This window comes from Pogona vitticeps, chromosome 2 (genome assembly GCF_051106095.1).
Source record: "Pogona vitticeps strain Pit_001003342236 chromosome 2, PviZW2.1, whole genome shotgun sequence".
Classification (NCBI taxonomy): Eukaryota; Metazoa; Chordata; class Lepidosauria; order Squamata; family Agamidae; genus Pogona; species Pogona vitticeps.
The window spans coordinates 228,424,555-228,444,215 of NC_135784.1; the positions used below are offsets into that span (position 1 = coordinate 228,424,555).

Below are 19,661 nucleotides of genomic sequence, written 5' to 3' on the forward strand. Positions count from 1 at the left end.
GAGTGGTCAGTTCATGTTTCATCACTGGTAGCTAATAGGATCCAAAATCCTTCCAGATGGCAACCTTAGGCATCCTTCAGTCTCGAAAGACTATAGTAACGTGCTCTGTATGGAGAACTTGGAACAGCATCTAGTGTGGCTGAGAAGGCCAGTTCGAGAGTGACAATCCCTTCCACACTGAAGACAAATGCAATTTGTCCCCTGTCCAGCTCCCTGATTTTGTTGCTTTTGTGACTTCCTCTTTGCCTCGGCCTGCTGGACAAGGGTCTCTTCAAATTGGGATGATGTAACACCTGCCTCCAGGCTGAACGCTCAGATATCAGGGTTTCCCATCTGTTGAGGTCCATTCAGATCCTGCTTGCAGATGTCCTTGTATCGCAGTTGTGGTCTCCCTCTGGGGAGATTTCCCTGCACTAATTCTCCATACAGGAGATCTTTTGGAATCCGACCATCAACCATTCTCATGACATGCCCAAGCCAACACAGACGTCAGTGTTTCAGTAATGTATACATGCTAAAAAATTCCAGCTCATTCTAGGACTACTCTATTTGACGGTAACCTATGCTTTTAATTTTTAAAGTATTGATTTATTACATTTATTCCTTACCTTTCCACTAAAAGATAGCACTCAAGGTGGCTCAGAAAGTCATTAAAAGAAATGAAAACAAATTAAACCCAGGGTTTAGCTAAATCCTTAATGACCCCATATAAACCCATAGAGTAAAACCGTAAAAATCAAGTAAAGTACTGTGACAATCACCTCTCCCTAAAGAGATAATGATAATGGGTCAGGGAGTCACTGTGGGTACAAATGTACCACCTTTATTGCCTGAGATAGGTCCTTTAGGCCTCGGAAGTGCATAGTATAAGCCCCATGGACAACCCTGATCCTAAAAGTAACCTTTGCTTCCTTCCCAAAGCAATAAATATTGACTATGTAAAAGGTAAAGGTAAAGGTTCCCCTTGACAATTTTTGTCCAGTCGTGTTCAACTCTAGGGGGCAGTGCTCATCCCCGTTTCCAAGCCATAGAGCCAGCATTTTGTCCGAAGACAATCTTCCGTGGTCACATGGCCAGTGCGACTTAGACACGGAACGCTGTTACCTTCCCACTGAGGTGGTCCCTATTTATCTACTTGCATTTGCATGCTTTCGAACCGCTAGGTTGGCGGGAGCTGGGACAAATCGACGGGCGCTCACTCCGTCGCGTGGATTTGATCTTATGACTGCTTGGTCTTCTGACCCTGCAGCACAGGCTTCTGTGGTTTAGCCCGCAGCGCCACCACGTGCTTCCTTGGAATGCACAACAGTATTGCCAGGTAGGACCTCTCAATTTTCAGTAGCAACTTAGTGACCTTCTCAGATCCTCTGGATTTAGATGTAAGTCATGCTGTTTCAAGAGCCCAGTCTTTTGTTGAAGAATTATAATTGTTTTATTAAGAAAATTAAGTAGCTTCATTAGAATACAGTTGTAGCTTTAAGGCACAAGCATTCGGCATATCCATCTATTACAATGATTAAATAAATCTGCTATTTCTAAGTAAAATAAGAAGAACTAAGTCTATGCTAAGTAATCATCTTTTGCTCTGGCTACATGTTTGCATCTAGAAGCTGGGCTATTTCTCCCCCTTCTACTTCAAAAAGCAAACCTCTGTCTTCTCACATTCCATAACATTTCTTCACCAATGAAAATTACTCTCACATACATGAACAACCATTTTTCTACATGTCTTAGACCACCTTCTTTATGACACTTCCAGGCCATTAATCAATTAAATCCAAGTGGGTATAACACAGCTCTCCGCCCATAATTCACATGAGATCTGCAGATGTCTTATCTCGTTCCCAATTAAGTGGCATGCTGTTTGGTTTTCTCATGGGCCCCTCTGGCCTTCCATCCTTATCTCAGTACCAGGCAAAGCAGTTCTGCAAAAGAGCCTCATAACATTCCATTGCTTTTAAATTCATCTTATACAGAACCTAACAAACTCCATCTTTGCATGACTACAATTCTCAGTTTGCTTCAATTCCTCACAAGCACATTTTTTAAAAACCCATTGAAATTGCAAAGTATACAGATTAAAAACAACACAGCAGAGGAGATGTGTTGTTACCCACTTCTTAAAAGCAGTCCGAGTGGAAACAGATCACAGCTTGGAAAGGAGTGTGTTCCAGAGTTCTGGAGTCGCACAGGAGAAGGCCGTCTCTCTCATGTTTGGTAGTCAGGCTTCTAAAACTATTGGAGTTTTTAAGAGGATCTCTCCTGAAGATTTTAAAGTCTAGACAGGATCATAATGAGACAAGTGATCCCTCAGAGAGCCAGGCTCCAAGCCATTTAGGGCTTTGAAGGTTAAAAGAGAACAATGGGATGAATAAAAAACAAACTGGGATATTCAACAAATATCCCTGATCATCAGATATTTGTTGCTTTGTATTCTTGGGGTCCGGAAACCCTGACAAATACGAAGCAACAAATATAACCCATTTATATTCATTCCTTCATCTATCCCTATCTGCTTATGCCCCCGCGGCTCAGCTGTTCCTCAGGGACATAAGCAGAGAGTGGTTTCCCTTGGGTGTCTTGCTAAAGCCTGCCCAAAGGGAATCCCACTCACAGGGATAAGGGATGGCTTGGGTCTCCCTTTCCTCTTCTTCCTATGCCCATGCAGCATAGGAAGAGGAGGGACAGAATCAAAGTAGGGTCAAGGTGATCCCCCAGTCCCGCTGCCTTTGCAAAAAATGGCTTGGGTCCCCCTTTCCTTTTCTTCCTATGCCATGTGGCATAGGAAGAGGAAGGAAGGGATCAAAGCAATCCCCTAGTCTGTCTACCTTGGATCCCTTCCCTCCTCTTCTTATGGTACGCGGCACTGTGGGGGGCAGGGCTTTTTTTTTAAAGATAGCCCCGTGGGCTGTCTAAAAAAAAAATGACCCAATGAACCAACAAATTGATTCGTGGTTCATCGGGCCACTGAGGGGCAATTCGTGGGCACGGGTTGTCAAGTTCAGGTTGCTTCATCCCAATCTCTAGTTAAAACCAATACCCTGAACTGTGCCTGGTAAGCAATTGACAATGCAGGTATTTCAGCCTGAGGAGATCATGAGGAGAACCTGGTGACAGTGATAGCTGAGGGGAAAGACAGAGATTCAGAAAGGTATTTTTCGGGTTATATTTGCCCAAATCCTCAAGCCCTGCTGGCTGTGGGATTCTGGGTGCTTTATTCCAAAAAAGTATCCATTTTAATTTCTAGAGAAGGCAATTTGGATAAGAGGGATGAAGGAAGAAACAGGAACCACAGCTGGAAAGAGAAGTGTGTTAGCTGAAAATGAAGAGCTTGCAAATGCAAAGTCTCTCTTTTTCTATCTAGGGATCTGATTTGGCATGACACATCCGTGACATGGCAAGTAGCATCATTGCTTCCATTGATGTTCTGCTTCTATATTTATAAATAGGGCAAACATTGCAAGGACAGCTTAGGGCCGTGGTGATTTCTCATCCATCGGAGAAACAAACCCTGATGTCACTGAGGTCCAAACAATAGCAAAGTAGATACCTGTATCTAATGATTTGAAACATCACTGGTCATATCCTGCCCCGGCCTGCTAAATGAGAGAGTGTTTGCTGATCTCTTTGCCAGGAGGGAGGCCTTGAAATCCAGAATGAAAGACACTAATTCTCCCTTTTACAGCTAGCTGAGAGACCTTATTATGAGCAAATTTCTGCTCAGCGGCAAATGCTTTACGTGGCATATTGAAATGAAAATTAGGGTGCTTAACAAACCAAGAAATGCACTGGCACACCAGTGACCTGCTGGAAAGGATGACAGGGTGTTAACTGCTTGCTTGCTGAGAAATTTGTATACACATTGCCTTGCGTTGAACCGTCTGTGCAGAGAGCCCAGAACAGATTGCTTAGTTAGAAGGAGACTATGGAGACCTCATTTACCTGTGCAGTGATTCTACAGGTTTTTAATTTCTAATGGAAAAGGTGGCATGTTATGAGCTGGCAGGAAACCAAGGTCTCGGACTGGGAAGTCTAGGTGTACCATCCCTTTACTAAGAGCATGCCCTCCAATAATAATTTTAAAAAGCTCTTGTTTGTTTATATAGCCTTAATTCTCATAGCAAGGAGCCAGTGCATCCCATTGGATCCAACATGTTGCTAATAGCTTTCTCTCTGCGCCCTGGACTCCACTTTCAATTCATTATAATAGCCTTCATTGTGTTGGCTTCTGAACCTGCTGTGTTAGTAAGCCTTAATTCTAAAAAGCAAAATAAAAAGCACCTTGAGACTGTTTAATAGAATATTTGATCTCCCCATTGATATGGCATACATTACTTGGAACTCAGACACTAAGCAAAGCCCATTCACTGTCCCACCAGGGAATTCCAGGTGGTCATATAAAGGAAGTAATGTACTGTACGGGCAAGCTGCATGTAGACAAGTTAAAACTAAGCTCATAGCCTCAAGGATAACCTGAGATTATCTATCTCTCAGCTTCTGTGAAAGGAAGGGTGAGATATAAATGGATGATTTCAAATGGCAATAGCAGAATCATCAACAGGTTTAGTCATATATGACATTCAGGAATGTGATGATGACTTTGATAGCAATTGCAACAATAATGGGTTATCTATGTCGTGGTATGGTTAAACCGGCATTTGTTCCCTGAGATTCTGGAAAGACTTACTAAAAGAACAGCTGCAAGACATCACAGCTGTAGCTGATAAGAGACATTGTATATAAGGCAAAAACGCCAGTACTTGGTGTGGGTTAATGTTGGTGAAGAGTTACGTGTGTAGGAGTGTTCGTTTGCTGTTAACTGCTGTATATCTACTGTTATTTTCTACTACTACTGCTTATCATCTCAAGTAAAATACCTCTAAAGAAGGACTGACTTCGTTCATTGTGCTTCTTTCTGCTGGACATCTGCTAAATTCTTCAAACAAAACACAACAATCTACTGGCATTACAATACGGGGAGCCTTGTGTCCTCCAGATGTTTTTGGCAACAGCTGTTGATCTTTAACTAGGGCTTCTGAGAGGTTCTTCCCAAAGCATCTGGAGAATATCAGTTCACCTAACTTTTGTGTTTCCTCCCTTTGGGTCCCAGAGCTGAAATTCCATGAACAGCAGCAAAAATATTCTTGCAGAGGTAGAGCTCCCCTCCTCCAAAATCTCCCACAGGGTGTGTGAGTCCTCAGAGACAAAAATGAGCACATTGAAATTAATCCTTTTAAGCAGAGATGATGATGGTGTGCCATCAAATCAATTCTGCCTCATCACTACCCTTTCCAGAGTTTTCCAGAGAGTACACAAATGTGGTTTACCATTCCCTTCTTCTGAAAGAATCCTGGGACTGTGCAGCTGGCCCAAGGCCACACAAGCTGGCTCTTCTCCCGAGATGCACAGTAGGGAATTGAACTCATACCTAACTCACTGAGCTGTCCAGCTTGAATGCCCAGTTCCTGCTGGTCTATAAGGCAGTCAAAAAGAGACAACATATAACTGCAGTCTCAAAGAACTCAGAATAGTTGGCAAGGGAGAATATCCCTTCATAGAAATCTGATCACATGGTAGGTTGTGTTTCTTGATCATGTGTTAAATTCTCTAAAATCATTTTCACACAGTTTCCAGAACATTAGCCCTGCTAGTCTGCTTCAGCAAAACCAAAAGAATCTTATGGCGTTGAGAAGTATGAATAACCAACTTACTTACTTACATACATATGGAAAACCTTGTACTTTTACTGTCTGAGTGGTTACCAACAGTTTTTGTTGTGATTAATTCAGTAACACAGCAATAAAATAAATGCAGACTAAAATAGAGATTTAATGAAACAAAGCACTGCCCTGAGCAGGGAGGTCTCCTCCATCATATAACGGCGTGTAGTCAAAGTGGGAACCAACCTACTGAGAACAAGGAAATCCAGAATTTAGATGCAGACAAAGGAAAAACACTTTCTTTTGTCTCCATCACTTGTGCCTCCATCGCTGACTGAGCACATATATGTGGTTATTATGGCATTAGCTCTCATGGGCATCAGTCTAGTTCATCAGGAACATGAAATGATGTCCATAATTGGGAAAAGAGTGAGGTCAGAAAGAAATGAAACCACAGATAGCAAGTGATAACAATAGCTGTTCATAAGGCAGTTAGTGGGTGATAACAGAGACATTCCTGGACTTGTGAATTGACAAACACTTGCACTGTGTTAAAAATAAATAAGCATTTCAATTACTGAAAGCAAAACAGGCATTGCATCCTAAGCGGTCATTTGGTCCTCATGAATCTTTTCTCAATTAAACGAACCAATCACTGGCAAGCTGTAACTAGACTAGAAAAATACCTGCCATCCTCTGTCCTTTGAGACACCTTCTAGCAACTAGCATTTTGCTAAGAATGACAGAATGTTATTTACTATGAAAGATGCTGCTAGAAGAAAGTCACCAGGGTTGGCCCCCAGATGCCTATTAGCTACTGAACTATGTTCATGAAGTTGTTAACGTACAGAGCCTGAGACACTTCCAAACTGGAGCACCTAGCAGACTGTTTTCCCTTTATACATGCCCAGTTGATCCTTGGGGTCCTTGACAGAGGCCCAATGTGCTGCTTCTTACTCTCACTGATCACACCCAGTCTCTGAAATATTCTCTGGCTTCTGGCCCCAAAGGCAGAGACTCTGTTCAGTTCTGAGTGTCTTATGAAAACATACCTATTTATGCAGGCCTTCCCCAGTTGATTATAACCATTCTGTTCTTCTGTACTAGTGCTAAAGTGTTTTAAAGTTATTCTCATACTATATTAATGATGATAATTGTGTCAACTTGATTCTGACTTGATCCTTTTTCAGAGTTTTCCAGGTACAGTCGTGCCCCGCTTTACGATTACCCCGTTTAACGACAAATCCACTTCACGACGATGTTTTTGCGATCGCAAAACAATGGTTTGAATGGGGTTTTTCCGCTTTGCGATGATCAAAAACAGCTGATTGTGGGGTTTCAAAATGGCCATCGGCTGAAGGAAATGGCCCCTGGCTGTGCTTAGGGACAGATTCCTTGCTGCACAGGCATGGAAAATGGTCGCCCCTATGGAGGATCTTTGCTGGATGGTGAGTTTTCAATGGAACGATTTTCAATGCATTTCAATGGGCTTTTTTATTTGGCTTTACGGCATTTTCACTCTACAGCGATTTCTCTGAAAAGAATTAACCTCGTCAAGCAAGGCACCACTGTACAGAATACTCAGAAGTGATTTATAGTTTCCTTCTTCTGGAGGCATCCTGGGCCTGTGCAGCTGGCCCAAGGCAACACAGGCTGGCTTTCCTCCCAGGAGGCCCAGTGGGAAATCGAACTCCCAACCTCTGGATCCACTGAGCTATACAGCCAACCATACTGTACTGGGGGATATTTTAAGGTAAATATAAAGATTTTTTAAATATCAAGTAATATATAAATATTATAAAGGAATCCTAATTTTTTAGTCTGATGGAAAGCAGCAGGAGAGGGCACAGAACACTAGGCATTAGGAAATATTTGTAAGTATGGAATACAAGGGTAATACCAAATGCAAAAAGGGTAATGCCAGTTAGTTAACACAAAGGCTGAAATCTTATTGGGGAAAACATGCATGTAAGAGCAATGACAGAACAGTTTCTTCTTCTTCAGGGACAGCCGAGTATGGGTCATGTAGGCAGGTATGTGGCTGCCTAAATGACCCAAGGAAAGGAAGCAAAGAAACATAATGGACATGATGACAACTCAAGTAGGCTCACTATTTGCACAGCACAAATTTGGCAGGATTCTGGTCAGAGTGTCTGCTAGGAAGACAGCCTGCATTCTGAGTCATGTGATAACCCTTATAATCCATTAGAACACTAAATGCAGCACAAGACTTCATGTCCAGTTCTTACAAAGGATGTGATTGAGTTAAATGGCTTAAATCCCATTGGCTAGTGTAAGGGCAACCATGTAAGAGTTTCCCTGATCTGGCAGACCCCTGTTGCTTGACCAATAAAATAACTGGTTACACAACCAAGCTTGTAATCCTGCAAAGGGGAGTCTGTGGCAGTGAGGCAAATGCAGTTTGGAGCTGGAGTTTTTGCAGCTTTGCATATGCCTTTAGTAGGTTTGACAGGGAGGGACTTTTCTGGGCTGAGGTAACTTTTAATTTATCCAAAACTAACCAGTTGTTCCGTCCCTATCACTGAATTAAAAGAGAGCCCTACTCTCTGCTCTGCATCTCTTTCCTTCTATTGAATCTGTTGCTACCAGCAGTCATGTTTGTCAGTTTGCTGTTGATCTGTAAGTAATGAAACTTTTTATTCTTTCTCCTACTAATGTCTCAGATTGAATTATTGAGACTGTACATGTCAGTTAATGAGAAAAGGGGTGGACTATTCTCGGGAACTTGAGGCTATTCTGCTCTGTGAATCCCTATGCTTCTGCTGCACAGCTAGAGGAATTTAATCAGAAATTCAAAGTCTGCAATACTTGCGTAATGCAGCAAGATACTGCTCATTGATTTCAGTGAGACTCCTCAAAGTATGACTTCTACATATTGCAACTTTTAAACAAAATAACCCATCACATATTCATTATTTTCATGCCAATTTTGCAAGGGGGAGGACTTATGGTACATACAGTAAAAAGGTAGGTATAATACTTGAAAATATCCACTCAGAATGCTTCTAGAAATATGAAAAAAAAATGCCATTTAGAAAAGCTTGGAAAAAGTAATAAGAAAACTATGTTTATCTACACTCCTCCACCTAAAACAAAGAACCAGTGTTAAAACTTTTCACTTTAATTTTGAAATGCAGCTTCCTCGCTACCATAGAAAGTAACTCATTACAAATAATTTCATTACAAGCAACACTTTCCTTCCAGTTTCTGGCTAGATTCTGTTGAGAGTTTTTAATTTGCAATCTTGCATGCTATCTGTAATTTGTGTGACCAGGATTATTATCTATCCAGCACTAGCCAATCATTCCTTGCAACCTTTGAATCCGAAGAGAGCTCCACCTCTCTCCTGATTTTTCTTTTTCTCTCTCCTTTGTCTGTTTGATGCAGTTGTTTGCTTGCTGTTGGTTTCTTCAATTGGTGGTTGATATGTCTGCAGTAAAGAAAGCAGCACGCACAATTTCAAACAACTGTAAGTAATGTTTTTATACTTTATCTCACAAATGTCTCATAGTGAGTTACTGAGACTTTAAATGCTAGTGAATGAGAAAGGGGTGGACTCTGGGGAACTTGTAGCTGTTCTCTTCTCTATACTTCTAGTGTGTAGCGAAAAGAGAATTTCACCAGAAATCCATAACTCTTCATCATATCCAGTCAGATGTATTGGTGTATTAATATAACATTCAAGGTTACTGTGTGCTGAAAAGGGGATATTCCATATTAATGCTCATGATTCAACATGTTCCATGAAACCTTGTTTTTCTTCAAATGAGAGCAGGATCCATAGGAAAGCCACCGTACACCTGGCAGGACAGGTAGAGAATTCAAGGTAATTCAGGCAGAAAAAAAATTGAAGCAAAGCAAGGCAAATAGATAACTAGAATGCCAAGAGAATTGTTGGGGGTTTTTTATACAGTTTTTTTTCAAATAAAATAGGCTAAACAACCTAAGTTTCTGCAGGACCCTTTGGCTTCAATCCTTCATCTTCCAATGAGCAAGAAGGAGACATTTCTGTCTAGTTCATGCATAGTTTTTGTAAGTCTTTCTCTCTCTCTCTCTCTCTCTCTCTCTCTCTCACACACACACACACACACACACACACACACACACACACACACACACACATGCCCATGAGAAAACCACATGTGGGAAATTCAGAAAGGCTGGCAGCCTAGCAAAAGCAATCAAAGCAAATGTACCAACAGAGAACAAGACACACTCATTAAAAGAGTGTGCCCCAATATGGGTCATTAAGAAAGGCTTTCTCTCCACTGCAAAGGAACAGTCCAGGAAAACATATTAACAAACAAATGTTAGAGACAGATTAGCTGGCAAATTCTTGTGTAACATTTCCTCTCCACTTCAGAAGAAAACAACAAGAGAAGATTTTGAGGCAAAGAAAAAGCAAAAAGAACCCCCCCCCCTGAAAAAAAGAAAGAAAGAAAAGAGAGGGAGGAGATGTGGGAAGAGAGGAGGAAAGAAAACTTTTATTTATTTGATGAACTACAATACACATACGTGTTTTTTCTACAAGTAAAAATCACCACTGGACAATGGGACTTGCCTCTGAGCATGGGTGTAAGATGGCAAGAAAGTAAACTGCTTTTTTTTAAAAAAAGTTGTTTCCTGCTTGTGTTGACCCAGATCCCTTTGAACTTGTGGGGAAACACATCCGTCTCATCCCCAGCTACCCTTTCTCCTGGCCTGCAGACTCCAATTATTCCCCACTGTGCCTCCTTGACGTGGACTGAACTTGATGATCCACAGGGTCCCCTTCCAGCTCTACAGCTCTTAGATAAAGAAATTACAACCAGGGGTTGGGGAAGTTCTCCCAGTTTCAGGCCCCAACTTGTGGACATTAACAGCTGCTGAATGAAAAATCAGGGATGAGTGGAAATCATGTACAAGAGATGAGGACACAGCTACAAAGAAAAACATGTGCAGACAGGAAAAACAGCAGTGGTCAAATAACCAAATGAAGTGGAAAAAAAAACTACAAAGCCATTTTGCCCTACAGTCTGTCTTTCCAAGTATAAGTCCTTCTCTTCTTTCTGTTTCCCTACCCAAATATTATACTTACAATAGACAATGGAGCTAGTGGAACTGCTGTAACAGGGGAGTTATACTGTATGGCCCCTGTGACCAACCCCAGTTAAAAATCTGGCTGCAGCATTTTGGATCCTTTGAAGTTTCTGAACACTTTCCAGAGGCAGCCCCACATGGAGCGTGCCACAGTAATCCAAACTAAATATAACTTGGGCATGTGAAACCATGGCCAAATCAGGCTTCTCAAGAACAGGTGTCGCTGGCATACTACTTTTAACTGTTCAAAGGCACTCTTGGCCACCACTGAAACCTGGACATCCAGGCTCAGAGATAATCCAGGAACACCCCCAAGCTCCATGCCTGTGTTTTCAGAGGGATTGTAACCCCATCCAGCCCAGGCTGCAAACCTATCCCTTGATGTGGTTTTAAACTGACCAGGAGCACCTCTGTCTTGTCTGGATTATGATTCAGTTTATTCTCCCTCATCCAGTTCATTACTGACAGTAGACACGAATCTAGAGCTGAAACAGATTTAGGTGGCAAGGAGAGATAGAGCTAGGTGTCATCTCCGTACTGGTAACATAGAACCCTAAAACTCCAGACAATACCTCACATTTGTTTCATGTAGATGTTAAATAGCATAAGGGACAAAACAGAACCCTGCGGTACTCCCACACGCCAGGAACCAGGGTGTCGAACAGGAGTCCCCCAGCACCACTTTCTGAGTTCTCTCCTCCAGGAAAGACTGGAGCCACTGTAAAACAGTACCCCCAAGTCCCATTCCAGAGAGATGGGTCAGGAAAATGCTGTGGTCAATACTATTGAAAGCTGCTGAGAGATCCAGCAGAACCCACAGGGACACACTCCCCCTGTCCAGTTCCTGGATGTAGGTCATCCACCAAGGTGACCAAAGCAGTCTCCCTCCCATAACCAGATAATCCATCCAGGTTCTGCAAGGCGTCTTGTCTGTGAGGCAGAACTTCCAGAATGTGGAATATTTGTTCTCCAACCCCCAACACTGAAGATCTCATCCCTAGGAGAGTGTGGGAAAAGAGGAGATGGGAATTCCCAGCAATCCCAGCCTGCAGGATACATCAAGGACTGGGAGCCACCTGCAAGCACAAGAGATCAATTTAAACACATTTTTTCCTTTCCCATTAAAGGCCATCCAACCTACCCTGAAACACAAGCCCAACCAAAAATAATTTTTTAAAAAATTAAAAATGCCATGTCAGGAATTTTATTTATTTATTTAATTTTTATTGGAAGTGAAAACCCTGCAGAACAGGAAGAACCAAGCAAGCTGTCTTCGTCCTTTAATCTCAGCCAGCAGGCACCAGTTTGGAAGGGCACTGGAAATGTCAGAGACTTTGGTACTGGGGAACTCTGTCACAGAGCATCAGATTGCTCTTTTATATACCGAAACAGCTTGGCCACATTTTCTCTGGGCTTTTATGTTCATCATAAAATGTAATGTCTAATTTTGTTAATGAAGTTTTCGGGGGGGGGGGGGTTGTGGAGGGTAGCTTGAAAAATCACCTTCGCCAAGCAAACAATTATTCACCATTTATTGTCTTCTCAGCAACATCATAAACAAGAAAAGCCACATTTAAAAAAACCAACAACTTTAATTTAGTGAGCTTGTATCCCTCTCCATTCATTGTTTTGTCCTTTACTTTTAATACTGCACCACTATTAGTTTGCGCTGGCAGCAGCGGCTGCACCGTCACCAGTTCATAGCATCTGCAGCTAAAGCAGGCTGTGATATCTGTGACTCCTGCCAGAGAGCCCTGTAAAATCTAATCCTTCCCTGCAAGCAAAGAGAGTGTATAAAATTATACTAGCTTGCTTTTAGTCATGACAGCTGAAAGATGGTTAGAGTTCTGGGTAATGGGGTGGGGGTCATACAGAGTGTCTGTCTTTCTTAACCCTACTGGTGGCAGCGTAAGTGCACCATAAGTGCCCAGCGGATAAAATGGAATGGGTGGCAATGCCTGCTTTATTGCACTTTCTTGTCAGATGCAATTCTGGGATAAAAGCTTGCTTAGCTCATATCTGCTTTATGTTGTTTTGTTGACCACCTTTGTATTCTTTTTCCAAGAAGTATGTATTGGAAGGGTTAATTTCTTGTTGTTTTGTTGACCACCTTTGTATTCTTTTTCCAAGAAGTATGTATTGGAAGGGTTAATTTCTTCTTTAAATTTGTATTTTCTTATTTATTTATTTTGTGAAGTACATCTGACTGAAGGGAGACTGACTAGCTGAAGCTTGTCTGGTGATCGCCATGGCAGAGGAAAGATCAAATCCAGATCTTTATAATCAAATCCTGCTTCCCCTCATCTTATCCGTGATATCCCCACTAACTCCACAAGGACACGTCATTCCAAACCCTGTTTTCTCTCTGTTTTTCTTTTACATACAATAAATGATAGGCCTAGCTGTATCATTGAGCAGAGTATGTTGGTCACCTCAATCAAGCAGGGGATATTAGATGATGGGGAGGGCCAGGGGCAGCAGCAACCCCTGGCCATCTCATCTGCTGAAGCAGAGAACATGATGTCTGAGGTGATCTTGCATTCCTGAGACTAGCCTGCTGCCATTAGGTGTGGTGGAGGATAATGTACCAACACTGGCATTGAAATAAAACTCAACTTGCACCCAACTTGTCCACTTCTGCAGGAGGAATGGGGGAGAGGTGCCATCTTGTCTTTCATGTCAGGTGGCAAAATTGCTAGGTTCCACTCTGACAGCTGAATAGAATGCTTTTAAGCCACATGGTTGTAGCTGTGAAAGGTGACCAGCTTGCCCTGATCTGTACAGCAGCCCATACATTAGAATGACAGAAATTAGAATTGTAAAATTGTAAGGGAGGGATCCCAAACATTCTCCTGCCAACAAAGGAATGCACAGTTAAAGCATCTCTAACGTATGGCCGCTGAACCTTCATCTTAAAATCTACAATAAAAGAGAATCCATCACCTTTGGGAAGTAGTCCATCTCACTGTCAAACAGCTCATAGTGCAAGGTCCTGCCTCCCTAATGTTTAGTTGGAATGTCTTCACTTGCAGTTTGAGCCCATTGGATCAGATCCTGTCCCCTGAAGCAGCAGAAAACAAGGCTTGCTCCATCTTCCACATATGAGCCCTTTCAGGTCTCTCAGTCTTTCCCAAAGCTGATCCCGATCGTGTTCGTTTTTCTGGTACTTTACCATCCTGGCTGGACTGTTAATATCCTGTGTCAAGTCTCAGTGTCATTGTGCAGGCGGCGGCTGCACAGCTGAAGCAGCTCTTGCACGCCATCCTCCGATCATCAGGTGCAGAGGCTCATAAGAGCAGACTCTTTTTTCTGGCAAGTTCTGCAGGGCAAAGATTAATGAACCAAAAGGTCAGATATATACATTCTGTCCAGTCTGTCTAGGAGGACGAAGATTAAGGAAGGAAGTCACCTATTCTAAATGTAGAGATATTTTCACCTTATTACTTTCATGAAAGCTGCAGTGAAATAAAACTTGTTACTGGAAAGGTCTCCAGTAGCCTTACATGGACAATGGAATCAATATGATGTTAATATTACAGAATGCACCCAAATCCTATTAGTGCACTAATTTGAAAGTGTATTTTTATACCAAACTCTTCTGACCTCTCCTGTATACAGATGGCTTCATTTGTCCAAAGCAGCAGCTGCCACATACTAAGTATGCTGACATATTTTATGTAAATGGAAATTATGAAAAAGGTTTAACTGATAGCTGAAAGAAATGGAGGCCGTTAAGGGGCCGTGAAGTGTGCTGAAAGCCATTAGCAAGTACATTGTGAGTTCAAAGGGAGATGATTAAAAACAAACAAGCTTCTAGCTATGTGAGGGTACCTTTTGTGATCTTACCACAAATTTCAACCAGTTACTTATCCATACACTTATATCCTTTCATTCTACCTGTTGTAGATCACTGGGGATGCCTTTCTCCTTTGAGTGCGGTTTGCTGTTTTGCAGGGGCCCTTCCCTTGCAAAAGAATTACATAATGATCCCCACTTGAGGCTGGGGATGAGGAACTTCCAGTCCATGGTATAAACACAAGGATGGGAAGATGAATTCCCCACTCAGCCTGCAGCCTCTTTGGCTGTCATAACCGGTGATAATCAGATGCTAACAGGATATTTCAAGGTATTTAATGCCTGCAGACCTATTACTTAGCACAGTATGCCACACTAGAGTAGGGCTATTGAATCAGAAGTACAGAAGGGCACAAACTGGGGAAAGGATGTTTCATGATTCATCACTATTCATGAACCACAAACTTTCATAAACTTTCCAACAAAATGAACCACTTTGTGGTTTGTGAGATTTGAGATTTCCAGGAGCAGCAAGATGGCCTCTGTGCAAGTTAGAGGCACCAAACTCACAGTGAGTCTTCAGCTGATTTCCCCCCTTCCCCTCCAAGTCTGGCACAGATTGTATTTGAGACATCTGAGTTATAGATCCCCAAAGCGGATCTCCCCCAGGAAAGTTCTCTTTAGCAGCTGGATAAAAAGCATTTTCCTGGGTGGACCTGCTTTGGGGGTCTATAACTTGGGTGTCCCAAACCCAGTGTTCACCAAACATGGAGTGGATGGGGAGGAGAGCCACCCTAAGACTTGCAGTGAGTTTGGCATCTCTGACTTCTGAGGGGGGCATTCTACCATTCCCAGAAGTCCCAGATTGCACAAATCACTCGGTGTACAAACTGCTGAATAGTTTGCCATTTTGTTTCATTGTGGGCATGAGCATTTCCCCAAAGTGCCCCAAAGCAAACCAGTTTGTCGGTCTTTTGTTTCATGCTTCATTTCATGCCCATCTCCAATCAATGAGGTTTGGGTGAGTCAACACCTCAGTTGATTCTGTTGATTCAAATGGACCTACTCTAGTTGTGACTTACTTTAGCATAGTAAATTGGAATTAGAGTAGGCCTGTTTCAATCAACAGAGGAGTTGACTCATTGATCCAATGGGCCTACTCCAAAGCAACTTACTGTGCTAAGCAACAGGATTTCAGTCAACCTCAAACAACCCTTCAGAGAATTAAGCTAGGCACTTTTGCAAGGTCTTGCCTGAAATTAGGCTTTGCCTGTTTGCAATCTGCTGTATGGAACTGACCTGTGTACACACATTGTAGGTTGTGTACTTGTTATACTCAGTGAGATAATGACTCAGTTGATAAGACTCACATCTGGCTACACTCACCTTGCTTTGGATCTGTCCACTCTGCCCTTCATCCTACTCATTTGGCCATGCAAGCCCCAAGGTCCTTCACATATTGAAACAGCTGCCATCGTCCCCAGTCCTGCTCTAGCCTGTCCAGCTGTATGAAATTATTTTAAGCCCCTTAGCCCAGGAATGATTTGTCCAATTCAGCTCTACAGATGTCTGAGGGGGAGGATAAAGGAAGGATCTCAACAAATCTCATTGTCCAAACTCCAGACTCCCAAAATGTACTGAAACGTACAGTGTTTCTTCACACAATGTAGCCAAATACTCAAATATAACAAGGTGGTTTATTTGAGTGAAAAGAAGTATCAATAGCAGGGGAGAGAAGGGAAAGACAGACACCACATATCACCCCTGCAATTCCTTATGAATGTCAATAAGGTCAGTATAACTTAGGTAGTGAAATGTTACTAATAGACTCTTGGGCTTCAGAACAGATTCAGAGTTCTGTGGAGAGACAGTCATGCTCAAGAGGAAGTACCCATTGTCCCCAAATGAAGAGGCTTCCTCTTCCAAAAAGACCACTGGACCAATATTGCGAGCATTTGCATGTAGTGGTGCCATCTGAAGCTACAGAGGAGCACTTGCTGTTTAGGTTGCAAGCCAGGTCAATTTGACATAGGCTGCTAACGACTGTGAAGTAGACCTCTGAAAGCCCATTAATTATTCCTAGTAAATCAAGCTGAGTTCCTGAACAATTTGTTTCCCTTTTAAAAAGGATACATTTGTAATGAATTCAATTCATAATACAGAAACAGTTTGTATCAGGAGATGGTAGTAGTTTAAATTAACCCCAGTTTCATTACCTTACAGGAATTGCTTTGCCAATATGGCAATTACACGAAGACTTCAACTGAGCCTTGTGGAGCTCCCTTTTTATTCTTGTTTTTTTAAAAATCCCCCTCCTTCTCACATACCATTAGCTACAGCTAAATTGCTGCAGATTTCCATTCCCATAAAATTGCAGAATATTTGAAACATGGTAGCCAATTTTTATGAGCATAATCCTGTCCTTTGCCACTTTAGCTTTGGAAACAATAAAACAATGTAAAGTAGTGGTGAATTTTATCGACTGTTGCAAAAATCTGTCTGCATCAAAAAATGATAAAATTAATGTTTCCTGCTTTGGAACAAAGGCGTTACATCACACACTGTCAGTTCAAGATTGATACTCATTCCAATTCATAGATGAATCTAAGCAGATTGTGTTGTATGTCTACTGCAATATAAGTAGTAAAACTCAGAAAGTTCCCTTCTGCCTTGTAGGGGACATGCATGGTGCTTTTCTCCATGTTTTGAGGGCCCTCGTGCTTCTGTTTTTTTAAAAAAACATGTTCGAATATGAGAGGGGGATGTCAATTTAAAAATGTTCCAGATGACTTCAAAGATGAAATAATTGTCCACCTTTACAAAGGCAGCAGTCAGCTGCATGACAGTCACCGAGGCATCTCGCTTCTAAATACTGCTGTGAAAATTCTGGCAAGAATCCTTTGGAATTGCCACCAGAGACAGTGGGAAAGAAGTCTCTTACCAGAAGCTTGGTGTGGCTTCTGGAAGGAATGAAGGACTGTTGACATGTTGTTTTTTGCAGTTTGGAAGCTACAAGCAAAGTGTCAAGAGCAGCATGTCAACCTCTACTCAACCTCCATAGGTTGGACTTAAACTGTTGATACTGGGTGCAGAGAAGGTCTGTGGAAAATCATGAAGAAATTTGGATGTCCTGAGAAATTCAAACATATCATTAGAGAATTCCATTATCTTATGCAAGTTCATGTCCTCAACAACAGCATCCTCTCTGATCCCTTTCCTATTATAGCATAAAACAATGCTGTGTTCTTGCTCCAACTCTTTTCAGTCTTATGTTTTCTGCAATGCTTTGGGGTACTTACAGGAAAGAAAACACTGGTGTTTGATCTTCTATATGCCATGGATGGGAAGCTGTTCAATCTGCGGTATGTACAGGCCACAATTACAATCTCAGTTTGCACAGTGTATGAGCTTTTATTTGCTGATGACTGCTTTTTGTGCAACCACACATCTGGCTATGCAAAGAAGTCTTGATCTGTTCTCCTCTGCTTGCCACATTTTTGGTCAAAAGATTAATACTGATAAGACAGTAGTGATGCACCAATCTGTTGTGGGGTACCTTAGGTTCTGAAGGTATACAGACACCCCCTTGCTGCTGTAGATATGTTCATGTATCTTGCACACACTGTCTCCCACTGGACTCTCATGGATGACGAAGTGACTTCACAGATCTCTGAAGCCAGCACTGTCTATGGAAGACTGTTGGGCCTCTCTGTGAATTGACATGGAATGAATGCTCCTGTTAAGATGAAGATGTACAAAGTTATTGTCCTATCCTCTCTATTTATGGAGCAGAGACATGGACTATCATCAATGCCATGCAAGAAAGCTCAGTCATTTTCACCGTACCTGTCTTCAGAGAATTCTCAACATCAAATGGCAGAATAAAGACCCTGATATTGAAATCCTGGAGCAAACAAAGATTATAAGCATTATTACAATTGTAAAGTAATGACAACTTCAGTGAGATGGCTATCAGGATCCCAGATAACGATCTCCCAAAGCATTTTTCCCCTGGAGATCTTGATGCAGATGCTCAGTTGCATGATGGACAAAAGAAATGATTCAAGGACATACTGAACACAGCTTTAAAGGGCTTTAATACTGAGCATGTCCATTGGGAAGTTCTCACTCACAGCTGAAGTGCCTGATGAAATAAGGGCTGTCAAACAAGGAGCTAAAGAATTTGAAATAAAAAGAATCAATAATGCACAAAGGAAGAGAGAAGTGAGAAACCAAAGATGTTAATTTTTGACAGCTTAACAAGCCCAGAATCACCTAACCTGCTCCCACTGTTTTCATATCTTCCAGGTTTGCATTGGTCTAATTAGTCACCTGCATGTCCACCATGCTGCTGCTCAACCTTAACCACTCAGTTCTTTTCTTATCTAAATGGTGAAATCTGAATCTGATGGAGATGGTTAACTTCAAAAACAAAAGACAATCTACCGTAAATAGTAAAGCTATTTAAGAAGAGTCAACTTCAGAAGTAGAAAATGGCATATAACTTGTTGAGGCTTTTTTAAAGGGAATGTCTTGACAAAAGGGAAAAATTTAGACAGCTAAAAGATACAAGCCATCCGATAATACAGTGGTGCCTTGCATTACGACGTTAATTCGTTCCAGCGAAATCGCTGTAAAACGAAAACGTCGTAACGCGATTTTTAAAAGCCCATAGAAACGCATTAAAGCCCGATTAATGCGTTCCTAGGGGCTTGAAACTCACCATCCAGCGAAGATCCTCCATAGCGTGGGATAAGTGGAACAAAACACTAGAGAAGGAGCTAAATTCTCTGAAAAAGCTCAAGGTGTATGAGAAAGCATGTAAAATGTTGGGGATGCAGTGAAATGTATGATTGTGAAATAATGAATTGAATGTAAAAGTGTGGAAATGTATAAAAAATTAAAACAATTTAAAAGTGTATATGTAAGCATTTAACAATTTGGAAGAGATTGACAGGGTTTGGATAAACCTGGAAATTGTTAAATGCATTTTAGAAACAAGACATAAGTATCTGTAAGGATCACTGCTGTAAAGTAGAGCTAAGTAGGAGTCAATACAGCTGTGTAAGATTGTACCAGCAGGATGAATATACCAGGATTGGCTAT

General features: G+C 41.7%; 1 long non-coding RNA gene across 1 annotated transcript; it reads left to right on the plus strand.

Moving 5' to 3' along the window:
• The first annotated feature begins 1,760 nt into the window (after window positions 1-1,760).
• On the plus strand, window positions 1,761-18,734 carry LOC144586585 (uncharacterized). The gene is made up of 3 exons (XR_013541483.1): window positions 1,761-7,413; window positions 9,069-9,150; window positions 12,958-18,734. It is a non-coding gene; the product is annotated as an uncharacterized LOC144586585 (long non-coding RNA).
• Window positions 18,735-19,661: the final 927 nt, after the last annotated feature.